This window comes from Heteronotia binoei, chromosome 11 (genome assembly GCF_032191835.1).
Source record: "Heteronotia binoei isolate CCM8104 ecotype False Entrance Well chromosome 11, APGP_CSIRO_Hbin_v1, whole genome shotgun sequence".
Lineage (NCBI taxonomy): Eukaryota > Metazoa > Chordata > Lepidosauria > Squamata > Gekkonidae > Heteronotia > Heteronotia binoei.
In genome coordinates, this window is record NC_083233.1 from 43,788,330 (window position 1) to 43,809,449 (window position 21,120).

At 44.0% G+C, this 21,120-nt stretch overlaps 1 protein-coding gene across 1 annotated transcript in view; it reads right to left on the reverse strand.

Moving 5' to 3' along the window:
• Positions 1–14,783, reverse strand: part of FHL1 (four and a half LIM domains 1) — a 49,828-nt gene extending 35,045 nt beyond the window's left edge. The window contains exon 1 of the mRNA XM_060249559.1: positions 14,644–14,783. The gene's annotated coding sequence lies outside the window, so the exon portion shown is untranslated. The remainder of the gene's footprint in view (positions 1–14,643) is intronic.
• Between the last annotated feature and the right edge of the window lie 6,337 nt (positions 14,784–21,120).

The following is a 21,120-nucleotide window of genomic DNA, read 5'->3' on the forward strand; positions in this document are numbered from 1 at the left end:
TTTATGCAGTAGCTCACAACTTTAATGCAGTAGCTCACAACTTTAATGCAGTAGCTCAGAAAGCAGAATTTTTGCTCACAAGACTCCACAGCTTAGAGGGAGTATTGCTCCTTCCCCCATCTATTTGCTTTCTTTCCACCTTTCTTTCCACCTTCCCTCCCTCTCTCCCTTCCTTTCAGCTCTCAAACATCTGACATTCATGTCTTGCAGCTCTCAAACATAGAACATTTGTTTTATGCGGCTCTTACATTAAGCAAGTTTAGCCATCCCTGGTTTAAACTTTCATGGACTAAAACCTACTTTATCAAATGCATGAAGTATTATTATTGTAATGCACAGAGAGAGACAGTAAGAGAAAATGCTGGGAGCAAATGACCATGAACTAGAAGTGGTCTGTGAAATCTCTCTGCAAAACTCAAATGTATATAAGTGGCTGTTCATAACAGCTGTCTTGGGCATCAAAACAATCCGCCTGGCTTTATTCGGCTAATGTAAAACCCACAGTGAAAGAGGAAACTTTTGTCCCATAACCAACAGGATCAAATTTGCTGATAAATTCTAGTTGGAAAAAAATCTAATAAAATCAGAACACTTAAACACCCTTTTCTCCCGAATATGGTAAAAAAAAATTATTTGGTTATCAGCCTCCGGGTGGTGGCTGGAGATCTCCCACTATTGCAACTGATCTCCTGGAGACAGAGATTAGTTTGCCTGGAGAAAACGGCTGCTTTGAAGGGTGGACTCTAGGGTATTATGCCTCAAACCCTGCCCTCCTCAGGCTCCACCCACAAAATCTCCAGGTGTTTTCTAGCATGCCTCACCTCCCCACCCCATGTAAGCATACTGAGTTACTCATAACCAGGGCCTTTTTTGTAGAAAAAGCCCAGCCGGAACTAATTTGCATATTAGGCCACACCCCTTGGTGCCAAGCCAGCCAGAACTGCGTTCCTGTGCATTCCTGCTTTTAAAAAGCCCTGCTCATAACCTCCCCTCCTATTTATGTTGTCTGAATTTGCTCTTCTGTTAACAACCTGTTTAAGTGACTAAGAAAATCCTCTGTTGGTCAAAGTTTGTGCTTTATTTTGTGTCAAAACAATCTGCAGACAGCGAGGTATAGGAAGGGCACCAGGCCTTGCCAGCTATTGCATTAAAAGTGAGCCACAATAATAGCAGAGACTTCTTGATTTCAACCGAAGCCTTAACATACAGAGACAAAAAGAATCCAGGTCAATATCTTGCATACTTCTAGGGCTGTCTGTATGGTGTTGCTTTCTCTGGCTGGCACCAGAATGCCTTTCTCATTCTCTGGGCTCTCTTTACATGTGCTAAACCATGCATTGTACAAGGGACAGATTTATGGTTTAAATTAGTACTTGGCGGTAGTCCCAGTCACCAAAATGCTTTTTTAAAAACATGACTCATTTGTTTAGAATGGGTTTATTCCTTGCCTCTTTTGACATCAAGAAAAGATGTCACTGCACTACAAGCCAGGGCTAAGAAACCAAAAAAGAACATTGCAAGCCAGCGCTAAGAAATCAAAAAGCATAAGCTTCATGCATTGGGGTGGGATTGAGGAGGGGAGATGAAGGAAGGGAAGAACCTCTGAAAACAGGGTGTGTGGAGGACTGAGAATATGCCATACTGTTGTGGTTCACTGCATATCAACTGTCACTTTATAACAGTTGTGCGTTCAGCTTCAGTCAATTTGCTACAATCCTGTATTGCAGACAAGAACCTGCTGGGCCCCAAATAAATCTGGATATAGATACGTGTTCATTTGGTTTTTTTTTTTTTTACAAAGTTTGAGTTCAGTGGCACATTTATGGCCAACCAAGTTTTATTCAAGGTATAACCTTTCACGTGCATGCACACTTCTATAGATACAAACCTGTATCTGAAGGTGTGTGCACTGTGCAGACACACAAAAGCTTATATTTTGAACAATACTTGGTTGGTCTAAAGGTGCCAGTGGACTCAAAAATTTTTCTGCTGCTTCCAACCAACACAGCTACCCACTTGAATATGTTCTTCTTTACATATTTTAATTCAGGGGTACCCAACTTTGCTGAACCTCTGAGCACATGTGAAGTTTTGAGAAAAGGGGTAGGGGAGCCAACCTCACCCTCATTGTTTTTTCCAACTAGAATGTGATGGAAGGTGGAACCAATCACAAAATGGTGGCCATGGGAGGCAGGACCAATCACAGAAGCCTGCCATGCAATTATAAAAGGCTGGCAGGTAAGTTTGCTAACTCCAGCTCAGGAAATACCTTGAGATTTGGGAATGGTACTTGAGGGGCAGAGTTTGCAGGAAGGACAGGAGCTCAGCACTGCAGGGATATGATGCTACAGAATTTACCCTTCAAAGCTGCCATTTGCTTTAGGGAAAATTATCTCTGTCATCTGAAGATCACATATAACTTCAGAACTCCAAGCCCTACCTGGAGGTTGGTAAGCCCAGGGCTTTTTTTTTTTTTTTTAGCAGGAACACAGTTCTGGCTGGCTTGGTGTCAGGGGTGTGGCCTAATATGCAAATAAGTTCCTGCTGGGCCTTTTCTTTAAAAAAAAGCCCTGGGTAAGCCTATTGACAGGCCTCAAGCCAGGAGTCCTTCCATCATGGCAAGAGCTTTATCTGCTACATTTTTGCACACAGGCTGCTGTTAGAGGAACACCTGCATAAACGTGGAGAACTCTTAGGCACTACTTTTGCCACTTATCTTGGTGAGCAAGGGAGGCAGCTGATAAGGGCAGGAGCTGGCAGACAGAAAAGGACCAAAGGAAGAGAGTGAGCAGCCAGCCACAAGGCCTGCCAACTTTCAGAATATTTCCCACACTGTTATTCAGTTTTGGAAAGGAAGCTTTTTTCTCACCTCACCCTCTGCTACCAGTCGCCCTGCTTCAACTGTAAGGAAGCTGAATTTTGAAAAACATTTGCCAATAAGCCTTGAACAAGGAAATGCTTTGGAAGCAAACACAAACATTCCAGGCACCGAGACAACCCCAAAAGTCAGCACTCAGCAGGCCAAACCTTTAATGACCGGCACACACAACATTGCCACTTTGGAGACAGCGGTGTGTGTCTGCGTGGCCTGGTGTTTTGGAGCCAGGCTGGGCCCCAGCTGGGGCAATTCTCAGCAAGGTTTGTTGGCTATTGTCCAGAAAGCAAAGGAACACAAGCTCTTCACCCAGCAGCAACACAAATGGTTATACATAGTCAGTAGTTGGGTTAAGGTTGCCAGGTCTGTGTTGAAAAATATCTGTAGACTTTGGGGGTGGATCTGAGAGAGGGCAGAGTTTGGAGAAGGGAGGGGACTCAGCATGGTACAATGTCATAGAGTCCACCCTTCAAAGCAGCTGTTTTCTTCAGGGGAGCTGATTTCTGCCAACTGGAGATCAGTTGTAAAAGCGGGCAATCTCCATGCCCCTCTTGTATTGCCAGCTCTGTGCTGGAAAATACCTGGAGACTTTGGGGGTGGATCCGGGAGAGGGTGGGGTCTGGGGAGGGGATGGGCCTCAGCATGGTGCATTGCCATAGAGTCCACCCTTCAGCCATTTTCTCCAGGGGAGCCGATCTCAGCCAGCTGGAGATCAGTTGTAAAAACAGGAGAGCTGCAGGCTCCTGAGTTAGATATGCACCCAGGAGAAGGGGAGGGGGAGATTTCTGCATCTCCTGGCTGTTTGCAAAAAAAGATTTTGGGAGGTAGAGACACAAGCTTGAAATAATCAAAAGACATTTACTGCAGAGGCACATTTTGTAATGATGCATGATAGGGTTGCCAACTCTGGGTTTGGATATTCCTGGAGCTTTGGGGACAGGGCCTGAGGAAGGAAAGTGTTTGGGGAGGGAAAGGACCTCATCAGGATATAATGCTGTAGTGCCCACCCTCCAAAGCTGCCATTTACTGAAAGGGTACTGATCTCAGTAGTCTGGAGATCAGCTGTAATTCCAGGAGAGCACCAAAGTTTGAAGAAACAGTATGACAGAAAAGCCATACTTTCAGTGTTAAGTTCAAGAAGCATTTAAAAATACGCTGGTGATTCTGGCCATTGAAATCCCATAGGGATGCCAGCCTCCAGGTGTGACCCAGACTACAGAGATCAGTTTATAGGGTTGCCAACCTATAGGGCTGCCAGCCTCCAGATTTTCTCCGTTCCAGATGCTGTATGTAAACTATTAGTTGTGAGTTGGTGGGAGACACCTCTCTGAGGAAGGTCGCCGGAAACAGTGACAAAGGCGCATCACTGTCAGAGGCTTTCTCTATTCCCACTTTTCTAAAATTACTCAAGTGGAATTGGGCTTTAAAATGTGCAAAATAAAATGATCTACAAAGGAAAGAAAATAGGAAGTTTCTTCACACAGCACTTTTCTGAGCACTGGCACATTAATTTGTCCACGGGAGCGATAGAATTGCCCTTTAGCATTTGAAATCGGAAATTGACATGCATGTCTAAGACTTTAAAATTCAACTTTTGATCTCACATTACTGGAATATGAACTTTGGGATTTTCTATGTTTAATGTATTATTTAGTACAAACTGTTGTTAAATATAATTTTCAATGAAATGTTTTTTCAAATATTGAGAGCTATTGTTTAAAAATAAGGTGTGAATTTTGGTTCGTTATTTAGCCACAATTTTGTGTTGTTCGACTTAACCACCAAGTGGCACCTGGAGGTCTCCCGCTATTACAGTTGATCTCCAGATGACCAAGATCAGTTCCCCTGGAGAAAATGGCTGCTTTGGAGGGTGGACCCTGTGGCATTGTACCCTGCTGAGGCCCCTCCCCTCTCCAGGCTCCACTCTTAAAATCTTCAGGTATTTCCCATCTCAGAGCTGGCAACCCTATCAATTCCCCTGGAAAAAATGACTGCTTTGGAGGGTGGACTCTACAGCATTGGGCCCCACAGAGGTCCCTGTCCTCCCCAGGCTCCGCCTCCAAATTTCCAGGAGTTTCCCAACCTGGAGCTGACAACTCTATCCCCCGACCCCCCACCAGTGGCCAGAGGGAACCTGTTCAACCCTAAAATCCCATCACAACCCTCCCTTCTTCCATGCTAATTTGCACTGAACTTAGTTGAAGTTGGCGTGGGCTGGATGTGTATTTACAAGGAGAGAAGAATGTACTGGGCAAACTGCAGCCAAACCCAGACCATGTCTGGCTTTCCAGGTCCTTTATTACTCTATTTAATTGTATTTGTTTCTTTTTTATGCCATAAACTCTGTCTCATGCCTTCCGATGCAGCTTGTAATTTAAAAAAAAACATCCTTGATCAAGCTAAACCTGCTTCTAACATAAAATCAAATCAAACATCATAACAACGCTTGCATGAAAGCATAAAAATTGTATTTGGTAGATTAAGCAGAGAAGCAGAAAGTATTCAGTAAACAGACAATGAAAAACAAAATTAATTTCTTGATTGAGTGTGTGTTTTAAGTGCCATCAAATTGCCTCCAACTCATGGTGACCATACGAATCAAGGTGCTCCAAAATGTCCTATTGCTAATAGCCCTGCTTTGGTTTCACAAACTGAGGGCTGTGGCCAGGGCTAGCTCTAGACTGTCTGGCACCATAGGCAAGGCTAACTTCTGGTGCCCCCCTGCACTGATAACATCACCGAGTCAGGTGATTAGTGCCCAGTACGGTGACCCCAAAAGGCCAGCACCCTAGGCAATCACCTAGTTTGCCTAGTGGCAGGGCCAGCCCTGGCTGTGGCTTCCTTGACTTGAGACAATGCATTTCACTGCTCTTTTCCTGTTAACGTCAACTTTTCCTAGCATTATTGACTTTTCCAGGAACTCTTGTCTTCTTCTAACATGATCAATGTTTGATAGCCTCAGTTTAGTCATTTCGGCTTCTCATGAGACTTCAGGCTTGATTTGATCTAGAACTCACTTATTTGTCCTTTTTGGTGGTTCATGGTATCCACAAAGTTCTCCTCCAACACTACAATTCAAATAAATCAACTTTTTTCCTGTCAGTTCTTCCACTGTCCAAATTTCATACCCCATATAGTAATAGGGAATGCTATGGCATGAATGAATTTGATCTTGGTTCGCATAATCTCTTAATTAACCCCAAGCATAGGTAAACAGAAAAAGCTTTACTTGGTTCCTAAAACAAGAAAAGGTAAAATCAGGCAAACAGCTGGGAGAGCAAGTTTCAGAGCTGAGGCACCGCTACCAAGGCCTTGTTTCTGACAACCACCCACCTCAGCTTGGCAGGTGGAGGCCCCTGCAGAAATCTGGTACATGGGCTAATAAGGGAGTGATCAGTCCTTTCAGTCTGGATATATGAAACATCCTTTTTAACTAGTGGTCTTTCTGGCTGTGTGCTGTCTAATGCCCAGTGGTTTCAGGTCAAGGTCTTTCCAGCACTTGTTACCCGGAGATGTCAGGAGCTGAAATTGAGAAATGCATGCAAACCACGTGCACAACCACCAAAGAATGGCTTTCTCCAATGGTTTCCTCTGGGGCAATGCTGCAGGCACCTGTCCAGGAGCTCTCCTTATGGCTAGGGCTGCCAACCTCCAGGTGGGCCTCCAGGCTTCCTGGAACTACCACTGATCTCTACCCTACACAAACTAGTTCCCTTGGAGGAAATGGCACCTGCAGAGGGTGAGTTCTATGGCATCGTCATGAACACATAACATTGAATCAGAGTGTTAATGCATCAGGGTCAGTATTGTCTACTCAGACTAGCAGTGGCTCTCCAGGGTCTCAAGCTAGGGTTGTCAGTTTAAGAAATATCTGGGGACTTTGGGGGTGGAGCCAGGAGACTTTGGGGAGGGAGTCAGGGGCAAGGTTGTGACAAGCATAACTGAACTCCAAAGGGAGTTCTGGTCATCAAATTTACACCTTTTAAATGCCTTCCTTCCATAGGAAATGATGAAGGATAGGGAAACCTTCTTTTGGGGCTCACAGAGTTGGACCCTCTGGTCCAATCTTTTTGAAACTTGCTGGGTGTTTTGGGGACAGGTACTGGATGCTATACTGAAAATTTGGTGCCTCTATCTAAAAAAACCCAGCTCCCTCAGAGCCCCAGATACCTGCAGATCAATTCTCCATCATTTCCTATGGGAATAAATCTCCATAGGAAATAATAGAGTTCCCAGCAGACATTTCCTTCCCCTCCCCCTGCTTTCTGATGTCCCTGATCCCCTGCCCCCACCTGGGGATTGGCAACCCTATCTCAAGCAGAAGTCCTTCACATCACTCACTGCCAGGTCTTTTTAACTGGAGACGTCAGAGATGGAACCTAGGACCTTCTGCATGTCTAAACAGATGTTCTAAAACCAAGCCATGTCCCTCCCTCATATTTGTGCTGAGCTCCATCCCTGCCACAAACTCTCAAGGCATTGCACACAAATCTCCAGGAATTTCCCAAGCCAGAGTTGGAAACCGTAATTGTGGCTATTAGAAGGAATTTGGAATACCGGACTGCAGCCTGGGAGCTTTGGGAATAGAGCAAGGGGGTAGTATGACATCTTGCAATGTGTCATGGATCTGACGTGGATGCTTGCACAGTTTCATTCCTCCCCCTCCAGCCCCCCACCAGCCTGGAAGCAAGGACAGTTGAGAAGGCCCAGACAGTGAGAGACTGCCGTCCGAAAGTGGGCAAATGGCATGCCTAGAAGGAACAGAGTTCTAGCACTGGGAAACCATTATTTATACAGCCAACAGACTACATCAGACTACATCAGAAGTCAGGACAAAATCAGGAACACACTGACTTGTTTGTTTGTTTGTTTGTTTGTCTGATTTCTAGCCCTCCCTCCCCACACAGCAGGCTCAGGGCAGGTTATTCAGGGTGGGTTACAGATCTAGTCACTGGCTCTCTGCTAGCTCCTCTGAGTTCCCAGCTTAATTTAAAAAAAAAGAAGCTAGGAATTCAGAATCGCTAATGGGTCATAGCAACAGATTGTTAACTTGTAACATTAACACACAATAGCAATCTAGCAATTGTAAACAAAAGCCTTCAAGCAGAAAGGGGGGAAATGGCTATCACCATAAGAGGCTGAGAAAGAAAGAAAGAAAGAAAGAAAGAAAGAAAGAAAGAAAGAAAGAAAGAAAGAAAGAAAGAAAGAAAGAAAGAAAGAAAGAAAGAAAGAAAGAAAGAAAGAAAGAAAGAAAGCTTCAGTTTGGTTGCTAATCTGGAACAAAACCTCTATGTAGAAGTAGGGCTTTTTTTGAGCAGGAATGCACAGGAACGCAGTTTCGACTGGCTTGGTGTCAGGGGTGTAGCCTAACATGCAAATGAGTTCATGCTGGGCTTTCTCTACAAAAAAAGCCCTGTGTAGAAGTAACAAGGCGCAAAAAAACAAAAAAAAAGGTGTTTGTTTTTAAGGGATAAACAACTAATACAGGCATTTGGGGTTGATGACCTAGCATACATTTTAAAAGGGATAAACACCAAATACGGGCATTTGGAGTTGATGGTCTTCTAGCAAACATTTGAATAGGGAAATAATTTCTACAGATCTATTTGCAAGACTGAGTTAGTAACAAGCATTTTTAAAAGAAGCCAAAAGTCAGTCACACATTCTCTTGCTTGCTTGCTCATGTACATGCACTACATACATACATACATAACAGAGCCTGTGTCTGCTCTCTGAAATCTTTGCTGCATCTGGTTTCTGAAATTTTCCCCTACTCCCTGGAACAAGTTTGCAATTTCCAGGTGTCAGAGCCATAACTGAGCATTTAGGCATATTCTGGATATCTTATATTTAGACCATATTCTGGATATCCTCTTCTAACTCATATCAAATCACACCTAATGTGATTATTAGTTCAATACTAGAAACAGGCTCTTGGAAAAGACGACCCACAATCATGATTCTCATGCACTACAAATTATAGCAATTACAGACAACAAATTAGCTCTAGTTCATGATGCATTTCCACCCATCCCAAAACAAAATTAAGCCTGTTGTGTTCTGTACAATGTCCAAACCCCCTCCACCTCACAACTTTTCTGAGCAGCATAGGGAGTATACAGTAAAATCAGGGGGGAAACAACTCTACCCCAGATCTGTTATTTCTCAGACTTAAATATCTGAGACATGATTTCATTCTGAATTAAAACTGGAGGTACTTTCTTTTCTGTCATTTGTAAGGATTGCTGAACCTCAGAGGAGCCCACACACCTATATTTCTATATAAGTAATTGTTATGTATACACAATTTGATTTGAAATAGGTATGGTCAGAGAAGCGACTCTTACAGAAGCACATCTTGCTGCAGATTTTCAGAGCAGTAAGCCTTTGAGCTTGACTTTGGATTCTCATCTGTGCCCACCTTATGCATCATTCTTCCTTCCCCATGCCCTGTGTATTTATTCTGCAGCTACATTGTTTTAAAAAAGCACTTTCCTAAATTGGGGTGGAATGAATGCCACTTCTCAAGGCTTTTTTTGAGCAGGAACACACAGGAATGCAGTTCTGGCTGGCTTGGTGGCAGGGGCATGGCCTAATATTCAAATGAGTACCTGCTGGGCTTTTTTCCTGCAAAAAAGCCCTGTGTGAAACAATGGTGACACCAGGGGGTGTGGCCTAATATGCAAATGAGTATCTGCTGGGCTTTTCTACCAAAAAAGCCCTGCCACTTGTGATGGGGGGGTGGCATCCAAAGATGTATTTTTTATTTACGTAATTGCACTATCGCAGCTGCGCAGCAGCATCCAGCAAACACCTTTAATTTAGATCCTCATGGGTCAAGTTTTGTTCATGCATTTTAGCATTCGTTTGTTGAATAAAAGGGTGCAGAAAGAAACACAAGCAAAGGGGGCGGGGGGAAACCATGTTGAAACTGAGCAGACTTTTAAAAAAAAATGAACAAGTAGCTGTGAAACCCCCTTTCCCCTATTGCCAAACACTAGGGGATTATCTGCTATGTTATCAGCCACAGTGAAAAATGGGAAAGAGTCACACAATCTCATAATATCAGGGAACATGTTGAGTGTACAGAATGCATGGCAGAACCCACTGACACAGGCATTGCAAACATTAGCAGTGTGTGCACGCACGCATGTGCACCTGTGCAGTCAGTTATAACTCCACCACACTTTGCACAGGGCTAAAAGCTGTATGGGGGAGCTGTCCTCTGGCAGAAGCTCTGGGGAGCTTTTTTTAGATTTGTGCCACTATACTAAAAAAGTGGGGGGTGCTGATGCTCTACTACAGCCTGCCTTTGGCAGGGGAGGGCGGGATATAAGAATAAAATTATTATTATTATTATTATTATTATTATTATTATTATTATTATTATTATTATTATTATTATTATTTTAGTACAACAGCATAGTAACACTAAATGCTTACAAATTTGTGTGGATTTCTCTTTGCGATTCTTTAATTTGATCCTGCACACTGTTTGTGATCTTGGCAGATTTTTAAAGCCTGTCCTGTGCCAATGGCACTCTGTCCTCCAAATGGATCAATCCAAAGTGATTCTTACATTTGGCAGTTTGCAGGAGGTCCATGTGGCTCAGCCGCCATTTTAATATTAGGCTTCCAGAGACTGCAAAAATGGTTACTCCCCCCTCCAGACTTTGTCCACTAAAGCATTACAGGGGGAAATATTTTCAAAGCTTTAGGCTTCCTGTCTCCGCGCTGACAATTCCCCCTTATTTTATTTGCATGCAGCACTGAAATCCCCGCCGCACTGGGGATGCTACCATTTGTCTTCCCTTCAATCCCCCTTTCAAGTCTATATCAGCAGAAAAATAAACCCCATGCAGCTCCTTTGAAGCTTTCCCCTGTAATTTTAGTTCTTTATCTAAGCAATCTGAGACTTGTGATAGTCTCTAGACTCATGCCACTTCTCAAAAAAATTAAGAAATGTAAAAATTAGGGGGAAATGGAGCTCGTACACCAATGAAGTGGGAAGGGTGGTGGAAGATGCAGAGTGGGTGGAATGACCTTGATGTGGGTGGGGAGTGGCTTTTGAGGAGCAGCAAAAGGGCAGGGGGGGGATCCATGGGAATCAGTACGCTTGTGAATTACCTTGAAAGCAATACAAGGAGAAAATTGGCACCTACAATACTTTCAGAAAACCCGGGGAAACAGTGACCAGAAAGAAAACTAAGCGCTGAAGGGAGGAAAATCAAATCAGAACGGCAAATAAAACCTGACAGATGTGCACAGTGAAAGTGAGGGGAAACACCCATGCAGAATAGGCCAGAAATACAACAAGCAGCCTTCTCTATAGATTTTGTTTTACCCTTGTCTGCGATTGCACCAGTCACAGATGAAACAATGACACAAGCAGCAGAAGGACCAGTGGAGACTGTTTAGAAGAAAATAGGTCCAGATCAGTTGATGAACTTGGAAGGGTGTAACTCTGTTTAAGATTGCACTACAGAACATTTTGGTAATAGCCTCCTCTCTAGGTGCTTGCTTTGAAATTACAGCAAATGCTGTTATTTCATTAATGTGTCATGCCATTATAATGCATCCCAGCACTTAGTGTGAGAATTAGCCCAAGTCAGCTTTACAAAATGTCACCAGGCAACTAGTTCGCTGGGCTATGAATTATCACAAGCAACTGCAAAGGAATATAAATATATATTTGCTCTATGTAGATCTGGTTCTTTATAATCTTGTACCATCTCCTAGCAAGTGAAAATATTTTTTTTCTGGATCATATGTATAATAAAAGAGAGCCCATCTCACTTTACGTCTCACTGGAACCTTGCTGGTAAAGGGGGATGGTCTGGGACTAAGCTATCCACTTTCATTTTTCCTAGAGATGTGTGAAAACTGCATGAGGAAAAGCTAAAGAATTTGGCATCTGTGTACTGGAAAATCTCTGGATGAAAGTGTGAGCAATGCATCTTCCTTTGTGTGGGGAATTAAATGTTAAGATCCTGGTGCTTTTTCAAAAATCTGTTCACAGCATGAGAATGATAGCACTTTAAATTATTAAGCTTTCAAACAGAAATAGCAAATATTTAAGATTGCAAGCCAGCGAGGAAGCTGTTGCTCTTCTGTCACCCCCATGGGGGAAAGAGAGACACAGAGAGCTCTGACTCACAAAAGCTCATATTGAAATAAATTTTTCCTGTGCCACTGGACTCATGGACTTTTATGTTGCTACAACAGACTAACATGACTACCCCTCCGCAGTTACCTTTCTTCTGCACACAAGCCTACACCCTTTCAAGCCATTTGGTTTCTGAACTGTATTTGCTTTCAGATGGTTTGTTGTACAAGTTGTGGCCAGGCTAAGCCATCTGAACAATTTCCTGGCCTGTGCAAAAAGCACTGTTTTCTTTTCAGATTCTCCCTTCTAACATGAAGTGGTATCATCTGACTGCTGCATCTTAACATCTGACAAAACTTTCACTTGATTATATTCAGGGCTTTCTTTGAAGAAGTCCAGCAGGAACTCATTTGCATATTAGACCTCACCCTCTGACATCACTGTTGTTTCACACAGGGCTTTTTTGATAGGAAAAAGCCCAACAGGAACTGATTTGCATATCAGGCCATACCCTTTAATGCCAAGCCAGCCAGAGCTCCGTTCCTGTGCATTCCTGCTCAAAAAACACCCTGATTATATTATCAGTTTCCAGGGGGGCAGAGCCATATCTTCTGCAAATCTGTGCTTTCTAAAAAAAAACCCACCAGAGTTTTTGCTGGCTGTTGCTATGCAGAGCAACTGAATCAAACAAAAGGTCCATCTAATCCATCACTCAGTGATCAGCCAGATGCTTCCCGAAATGAAGGGCATGGCCACCTCCCTTTGCTGCTAACTTTTTGCAACTGGCAGTGTGCAGCTTCTGTACCTGGAGATTCCATCTGCTGCCTTGAGGACCCAAAGCTGGGAGAAAAAGTAGTATACAAATGTTTTAAACTAAAGGTAGCTATAACGGTTAATGGCCATTATATACCTGCTCTGAATAAAATTGCTAGCCATACATACACTGGTTTCTCTTCAGATAGCATAAATCTTTCACCTTTTTCTAAAGATTTCAGTAGAGGTGATGATGCTAGCCATATTGTAAAAGCCATCTAAGCTTTTACACCACATCTTGTAGCAATGAGTTCCACAAATCCGTCAGTCATCTCCTCTCTTTTTCCCAATACTGAACCCACCATTAATCAATTTGATGAATTATAGTGCAGGCTGTTTTTATCTTAACATTAAAAAAACAAAAGTTCATACAAAGATTACTTGTATTTTTAACTTTAAAAGTTCGTAATGAATATGACAATAGACCCAAAGTACAACAAAATGGGCCAGGAGAATCTGAGGGCTGTTTTGACAGGTCTTGCCTTGCAGTCTCCAAGAGGACAGAAGCCCCAAAGCCCTCTTAATTCATCTCCCTCCCACCCCATCCTCACCCTGTCTGAAAACCATCAGCCTTTTAGACATGAAAGCTCTAATGCCATTAGCAGAGAAAATATTAGCCAGTCACTGGAAATTTCCTGAGTAAGTGATCCAAGCCACATGTTAAAAACAGACATCAAAGCTACACTCAGTCTCGAGCTAAATGCAACAGGGCAGGAGGGGGAGAGCATCCTTTTCTACAAAAGGATGGTAATTTCAACGGCCAGAGACAATGCTTTGCAAATGTCGTATCAGCTTATTATTTAAATTCATTTATACCTTAACCTTACAACCTCCGCAACCAGTTTATCCTCTTATGTCAACAACAATCTTGTGAGGCAGGCCACTATTATTACCCTCCTGTGCAGATGAGTTTTGAGAAAGAATGGCTTGCCTAAAGTCATGTTGTGTGTTTGTGGCAAGGATGAAATCTGAACTGGGGACTTCCTCCTCCCCAGGTCAGGCACTTTGCCACTCTGTGACACCCGTTCCCTAGGCAGTAAACACAGCTGCAGTTGTGCAAGCCTCCAAAACCACCACCACCACCACCACAAGGATTGGGGCGATTTCCTCAGATCTATGTTACATGGTAACCTGACAACAGCAAATGCACAAACAAAACTCACTGAAGTGTTGACTTGCAACCAATGAAAGGCAACCAATGCAATCAACAACACAGAAAGATTTTTTTTAAGAAAAAGAGAAAGTATCCTGCTGGCTTGTGAAACTTTCTGCCATCAGGCAGAGCTGTCTTCTTGTCCAAGACCGTATCAAAAGAAATTGGGCATACATACCAAAGATAAAGCCTATGGGCAATGGTTGCCAGGACTGTGCGGGTGACCTGGTTTGAAGACTACTCTGCATGCACTCATAACAGGGTCTTGAGCGCAGAATCACACAATGGGAGCATCTCAGGTTGCTAATGAGGTTACTAACTGGCCAGCATCTCAAAACATATTGGAATCTCATCAGCAAAACAGCTCACATTACAGCCTCTTTTCTTAGTTTAGGAGAAAGTTCATTTAACTAAAGTGTTTGAGGACAATTATATAAACCAAAAGTTCCACAGTAAAAAAAAAACCCTAAAACATTAAAAAAGGAGGAGGGAGAGCTTGCAGCACTTTCCTCCTACCCCATTCCAATGATCAACTGTTTTCTCTTTGGATTAGTGAATGGTTAGAAAACAGCCCTGTATAAAGTTTTTTTCAGGTAAGTTTCTAGCCGACAAGGTCAGATTCTAAGTAGCTGGAGGGATGCTCTTAGGGAGATGCCCCTGGAGAGATGCTACAGGAGAAACAACAGCTATACTCACACTCTGCTTATTCTCTGACCAGCAATACCCAGGAGAGAGACTCTGGAGCAGCTGCTGCATACAGGAGACAAGGAAGGGAATGTGCAAGCAGAAGGCAGCAGTTGGGTGGAGCACAGGAGCTGGAGGCAGGGCCAAGAGGAGGCAGGCCTGCTGGCCCGGTAGACACCCAAACACGCAGTCCAGACACAGAGCCTTGCTGAAAGGTTGCAGAGCTGCAATACTTTCCAAAGATCATTTCCTGTGCACATTATTGGAAGGTTGGAGCATCTTTGCAATCAGGAAAGGCTGATGAGTCTACGGATTTGCAGTTCAGGACAAAAAAAAATTAGGGGGGACATGATAGAGGTTTTTAAAATTATGTATGGAGAAATGGATAGAGAGAACTTTTCCTCCCTGCCCCTTAATCCTAGAACTCAGACGCACCCAATGAAGGTGATGGATAATAGGGTCAGACAGGGCTTTTTTTGTAGAAAAAGCTCAGCAGGAACTCATTAGCATATTAGGCCATACCCCCTAACATAACCATTGTTTCACACAGGGCTTTTTTTGTAGAGAAAGACCAACAGGACCATATTTGCATATCAGGCCACACCTCCTGGCACCAAGCCAGTTGGAACTGCGTTCCTCTGTGTTCCTGCTCAAAAAAAACCCTGGGGTCAGAGAAAATACTTCTTTACTCAACAAGTAATTAAATTATGGAATTCACTGCCAGTGGATGTAGCGACATGCATGGGTGGCTGTACAAGGGGATTCATACAGATTCATGGAGTAAACGTCCATCAGTGGCTACTAGCTAGGGATGGCAGCCTAGAGGTGGGACCTCGGGATCCCCTGGAATTACAGTTTATCTCCAGATTACAGAGACTGGTTCCCCTGGAGAAAATGGATGTTTTCGATTGTGGCCTCTGTGGCATTATACCCCACTGAGATCTCTGTCCTCCCCAGGCTCCATTCCCAAATCTTCAGGCATTTCCCAGTGTAGAGAGAGAGAGAGAATCGGTCACTACAGTCAAATACCAGCAAAACAGACATATATTAACAAATTAATTCAAAGTATATAAAAAGTATAGTAACAATGTTTAGAAAGTATTAACATTCAAGTCCACTATGCCAGAAATGTGGCCCAGTAGACTCTGGCAGCAGCACAGAAGCACAGAACAGATTATTGCAACTGTGTGGATCTGGCAATCCTACTCCCCACTAGGGTTGCCAAGTCAAATTCAAGAAATAGCTGGGGACTTTGGGGGTGGAGCCAGGAGACATCGGGGCAGAGCCAGGAACAAGGGTGTGACAAGCATAATTGAACTCCAAGGGAGTTCTGGCCATCACATTTAAAGGAACCGCACACCTTTTTAAATGTCTTCCTTCCATAGGAAATAATGAAGGATAGGGGCACCTTCTTTTGGGGCTCATAGAATGGGACCCCCTGGTCCAATCGTTTTGAAACTTGGGAGATACTTTAGGGAGAGTCACTAGATACTATACTGAAAATTTGGTGCCTCTACCTCAAAAAACAACTCCCCCAGAGCCCCCGAAACCTCCAAATCAATTCCCCATTATACCCTATGAGACTCAATCTCCACATAGAGAATAATGCTCAGCAGATGTGTGTCCCCCCATTTCTAGTGACTCTGAAGGGGATGGGCCTTTCTACTCATGAGTTGCCACCAACTTCTTCAAAGTAACACAGACACACCATCCCAAGAGGAAGCCTTTCAATCAGCGACTGAAGCCTCCGGAGGTAGAAATGCACATGGTCTTCTGGGGGCGGAGCTCCCCCCCTGCCGGCCAGACTCCCCGAGGAGACGCCACCCGGCAGCCGGAGAGGATGCAAGGACTACGAGTCCCAGCATGCACCTCGCGAAGGGAGGCCGGACTGGAGTGAATAGCAGGCCGGCGGTGGGTGGGTCTTTGTGACCTGGAGGAAGGGAGAAGCCTGAAGCCAGGCAGAAAAAGAGACATGGCGCCGTTCCGCCCCCCCACCCCCGCTTTCAGATTTTTAGAGAGTGGGGGATTAGGCTGCTAATCCAGGGTCCCCCGGCAGGGCAGGGGGGTTGGGAAGCCTACTCCCCACCATCCCCCGCTGGCGGCCTGGGAAGGGGGCCTGGCAACCCTACTACTAGCCATGGTGAATAAAGGGAACCTCCTTATTCAGAGGCAGCAGATCTCTAAATCCAGTGCAGAGAGGCAGTATAACCTGTTTGCTGGTTCTCCTGGGCAACTGGTTGGCCTCTGTGTTAAATGGGATGCTAGACTAGATGGTCTGACCCAGCAGGGCTCTTATGTCCTTATGTTTGTTTAACTCTGAAATGTATGATGTTATAACAACAAATTATTATGGCCATGTACAGAGTGTACCTCCCACACTTCTTGGGATCATGAGACAGGGCCTGACAATCTGTGTGATTTCCAGATGAAATCAAGTCAGGTTCAGTGACTTGAGAATGTTTCCTTACCTTTTTTCAACTTTAGTCTTCATCAGAGCCAGTTTGTCCACTAGGTGCACCTAGGTGGTAGCTTAGCTGCTGACACCAGTCCTGTCACTGCCTGCCTGGAGCACTGGGGGTCTGCTACCAGCCCTGATTGGGCATAACAATGGCCATTAGCCTAGATGGTTTTAAAGGAGCCCTCTGCTCACGACCTGAGTTCGATCCCAGCGGAAACTGCTTCAGGTAGCCGGCTCCAGGTTGACTCAGCCTTCCATCTTTCTGAGGTCAGTAAAATGAGTACCCAGTTTGCTGGGGGGAAAAGTGTAGATGACTGGGGAAGGCAATGGCAAACCACCCCGTAAAAAGTCTGCAGTGGAAACATTGCGAAAGCAACGTCACCCCACAGTCGGAAACAACTGGTGCTTGCACAGGGGACTACCTTTACCTTTTTTTTAGATCCATAGAGGATAGATTCATCATGTTTTAAATAGATAAATTGTAACCAGCCATGGTGGCAAAAGGAAGCTTCCATATACAAAGGCAGCAAACCTCTGAATACCAGTGGTGATTTCAATGCCTGGTTTGGATACTTTCTATGCCAAGGCTACTTGTTGGCCACAGAGTGAAACCATGTGCTGGATTAGATGGACTAATGGACTGATCCAGCAGATGCTGCTTAGGTGCAGTTTGGTGAAGTGTGCGAACTCTTATCTGGGAGAACCGGGTTTGATTCCCCACTCCTCCACTTGCAGCTGCTGGAATGGCCTTGGGTCAGCTATGGCTCTTGCAGAGCTATCCTTGAAAGGGCAGCTTCTGTGAGAGCTCTCTCAGCCCCACCTACCTCACAGGGTGTTTGCTGTGGGGAGGGGAAGCTTCAGGTAGTAAAGGGCAAGGTATAAATCCAATCTCTTCTTCTCATGCTGTTGTTTATAAATATATATATCTGGCTACAGAGATCTTCCAAATAAAAACTGAGGATACCAGGGATCTGCAACTCGGTATAATTAAAGAGCCAAACAACACCAACATTCAAAGCAAGAGATCAACACAGCCAGTAAGAGAGAAGCTTTTTATATAACTGTAAATACGTAACATTACTGATAACCAGGAGTAGAATTCTAGCAGGAGCTCGTTTGCATATCAGGCCATACTCCCCTGATTTAGCCAATCCTTCCAGAGCTTACAAGGCTCTTTTTTTGTAAGCTCTTGGAGGATTGGCTACATCAGGGGATGTGGCCTAATATGCAAAGGAGCTTCTCCTAGAATTCTACTCCTGCTGATAACTGACATGTTGATTAACGATCCTTAAAATTTCCTCAGTCCAAGCACTGGTTGTTGCGAGTCCTTTATTGCAAAGTGACACATGTGAGATCTTGCAAAAAGTAACAAAAGTAGCCATACTGAGCCACATTTGGCTCTAGAGTCATAGATTGCTGGGCCCTATGTTATAGCTCATGGAGGAACAGCTGAAAGATATTTTCAAGGCTTACTGGGGACAAGAATAGCCATCGCCAGCAACCCCAACTGCTGTCTGAGTACTTATGGAAAGAGACAGCTCCACAAGAGAAGCTCAATGGAGAGATGTCAGCTGGAGGGATATGTGATAGCTGCCCATTTTCCCCTACTGTAGGAAAATCACAATTTCCAGAAGGGGCCAGTCTGGTATGAGCGGCATTCTGCAGGAGTACAATACATAGAGAGAACTATATCTCCTGAGGATGGGCTTCTTTTAAAAGCACGTGTGTAGATGTGCCCAGACATCGCACTGCCAGCAAAAGTCCATATAGTCAAAGCAATGGTATTCCCAGTAGTAATGTATGGCTGTGAGAGTTAGACCACAAGAAAGGCCAAGCACCAAATAATACATGCTTTCAAACTGTGGTGCTGGAGAAGACTCTTCAGAGTCTTGGATGGCCTTGGATGGCAACAAGATCAAATCAGTCAATCCTAAAGGAAATCAACCCTGACTGCTCCCTGGAAGGTCAGATGCTGAAGCTGAAGCTCAAATACTTTGGCCGCCAAATGAGTGTTGGAAATATATATCTGTTCTGTATGTCCTTTGCAATGTTCTAAAGTTCCAGTCATTATAGGATTAACACTGTGCCTGATTTCCTATTGTCTGCATGACCTAGGAAGAAGATACTGACTGCTGTCAATCAAGGTCTAGAAGCGGGAAAACCTGCTTTGTTTGTTTGGTCAGTTAGTCAGGTGACTTCCTTTGTTCAGGCAGAGAGGTCAAGAAGGAGGAAGTGGTCTTCCATTAAGCACATGATCTTCTAGTGTGAGGATGTAGTTCTTTAGTGTTTGTTATTTTCATCTCCCAGTACCCTTTCCCTGTAGTAATAAGTATGTTTTTGCTTTCATGTTAAATGCCTCTCAATGATTATTTGATCCAGTGATCCATTTCACTATTTGAGATAAAGAAACAGAATTTCAAACAGAATTCCCTAACAATGAGAAGGGAACACTCACTGGAGAAGATCCTGATGCTGGGAAAGATTGAAGGTAAAAGAAGAAGGGGATGGTAAAGGATGAGATGTCTAGACAGTGTTATCGATGCAACAAGCAGGAATTTGAGTGAACTTAGGAGGATAGTGGAAGATATAAAGGCCTGGTGTGATTTGGTCCGTGGGGTCGCAAAGAATCAGACTCGACTGTGCAATCAGACCCGGCCGAAGACCCATTCGGCCGGGTCTTTGGGCTCTGCACTGGCTTCCAATAACATACCGAGTCGGGTACAAGGTGCTGGTCATTACCTTTAAAGCCCTATATGGCCTGGGACCTGCCTACCTGAAGGACCGTCTCTCCCCACACGTTCCCCAGAGAGTACTGAGGTCTGGGACTCAAAACCTTCTCACCATCCCCGGGCCCAAGGAAGTCCGTCTCAAGACAACCAGAGACAGGGCCTTTTCTACAATGGCCCCCACATGGTGGAACCAGCTGCCAGAAGAGGTGAGGGCCCTGCGGGATCTTACTCAGTTCCGCAGGGCCTGTAAGACAACCCTCTTCCGGTTAGCCTACGCCGACTAGATAAATGTAGCTTATCAGATTTTAGTGAAATATACTGTATAGTTTTAATGTTAAGATTTTAAGGTTTTTAGGTTTTTTAAATGTTTTGACTTTTAAATGTATTAACTTTGTACCTTGTTTATTGTTTTGTCGTTTGCTGTGAGCCGCCCTGAGCCACTTTGTGGGAAGGGCGGGATATAAGTTATAGAATAAATAAATAAATAAACTGAACAACAACAGATGTGCCCAGAGGAGCAAGTTAATATAGCTGCAAAAAAAGTATTTCTTCTAACTCAGCCTAGCCAAAAAGATGATCTGGCTACTTGGATTCATGCCAAACTAACATTGAGATTAGACTACTGTAATGCACTGTACCTTGGTCATTCCTCAAAATCAGTTTGGAAACTCCCAATAGTGCAGAGCACCATCACTTGGCAATTATTAGGAGTTAGACAGACCATGCATATTATTCCCATTCTCCAGTCACTTCACACCTCCTCCTCATGGGAACATGTTATGTTAATACGTATACTTTGCTTCTGTTTTTAGATTTCTGATTGGCTCAACCTTAATCCTATTGTATTATTTATTGAATCTCCTATCCTGCCTTGAGTCCAAGTGGGAGATGGGCTTTATAAATAAGTAAATAAATATCATTATCATCACCACCATCATACAGCTCTGTTTAGTATAACCAGGAGATCCTAAAATAGTCTGGCAGCCAGAAGTTCTAGCTCTTTTAGCATTATGCATCACTAGGTGGTGACCTAGACTTATTTTTAAGGCAAGAGACATTTCAGAGGTGATTTGCCATTGCCTGCCCCAGGTATTTCTTGGAGGCTGCCCTTCTAAATACTAGCCAAGGCTGACCCTGCTTAGATCTGATGAGACTGGGCTAGCCTGGGCTATCCAGGTCAAAGGGTAGTAAAAAAAAATACATCCTGACAGCCAATGTGGTATAGTAGGCAGAGTGTTGAATATGAACTGCAGACACTTTGTTTGAATCATTAAGCCATGGATCAAGACTAGTCACTTGCAT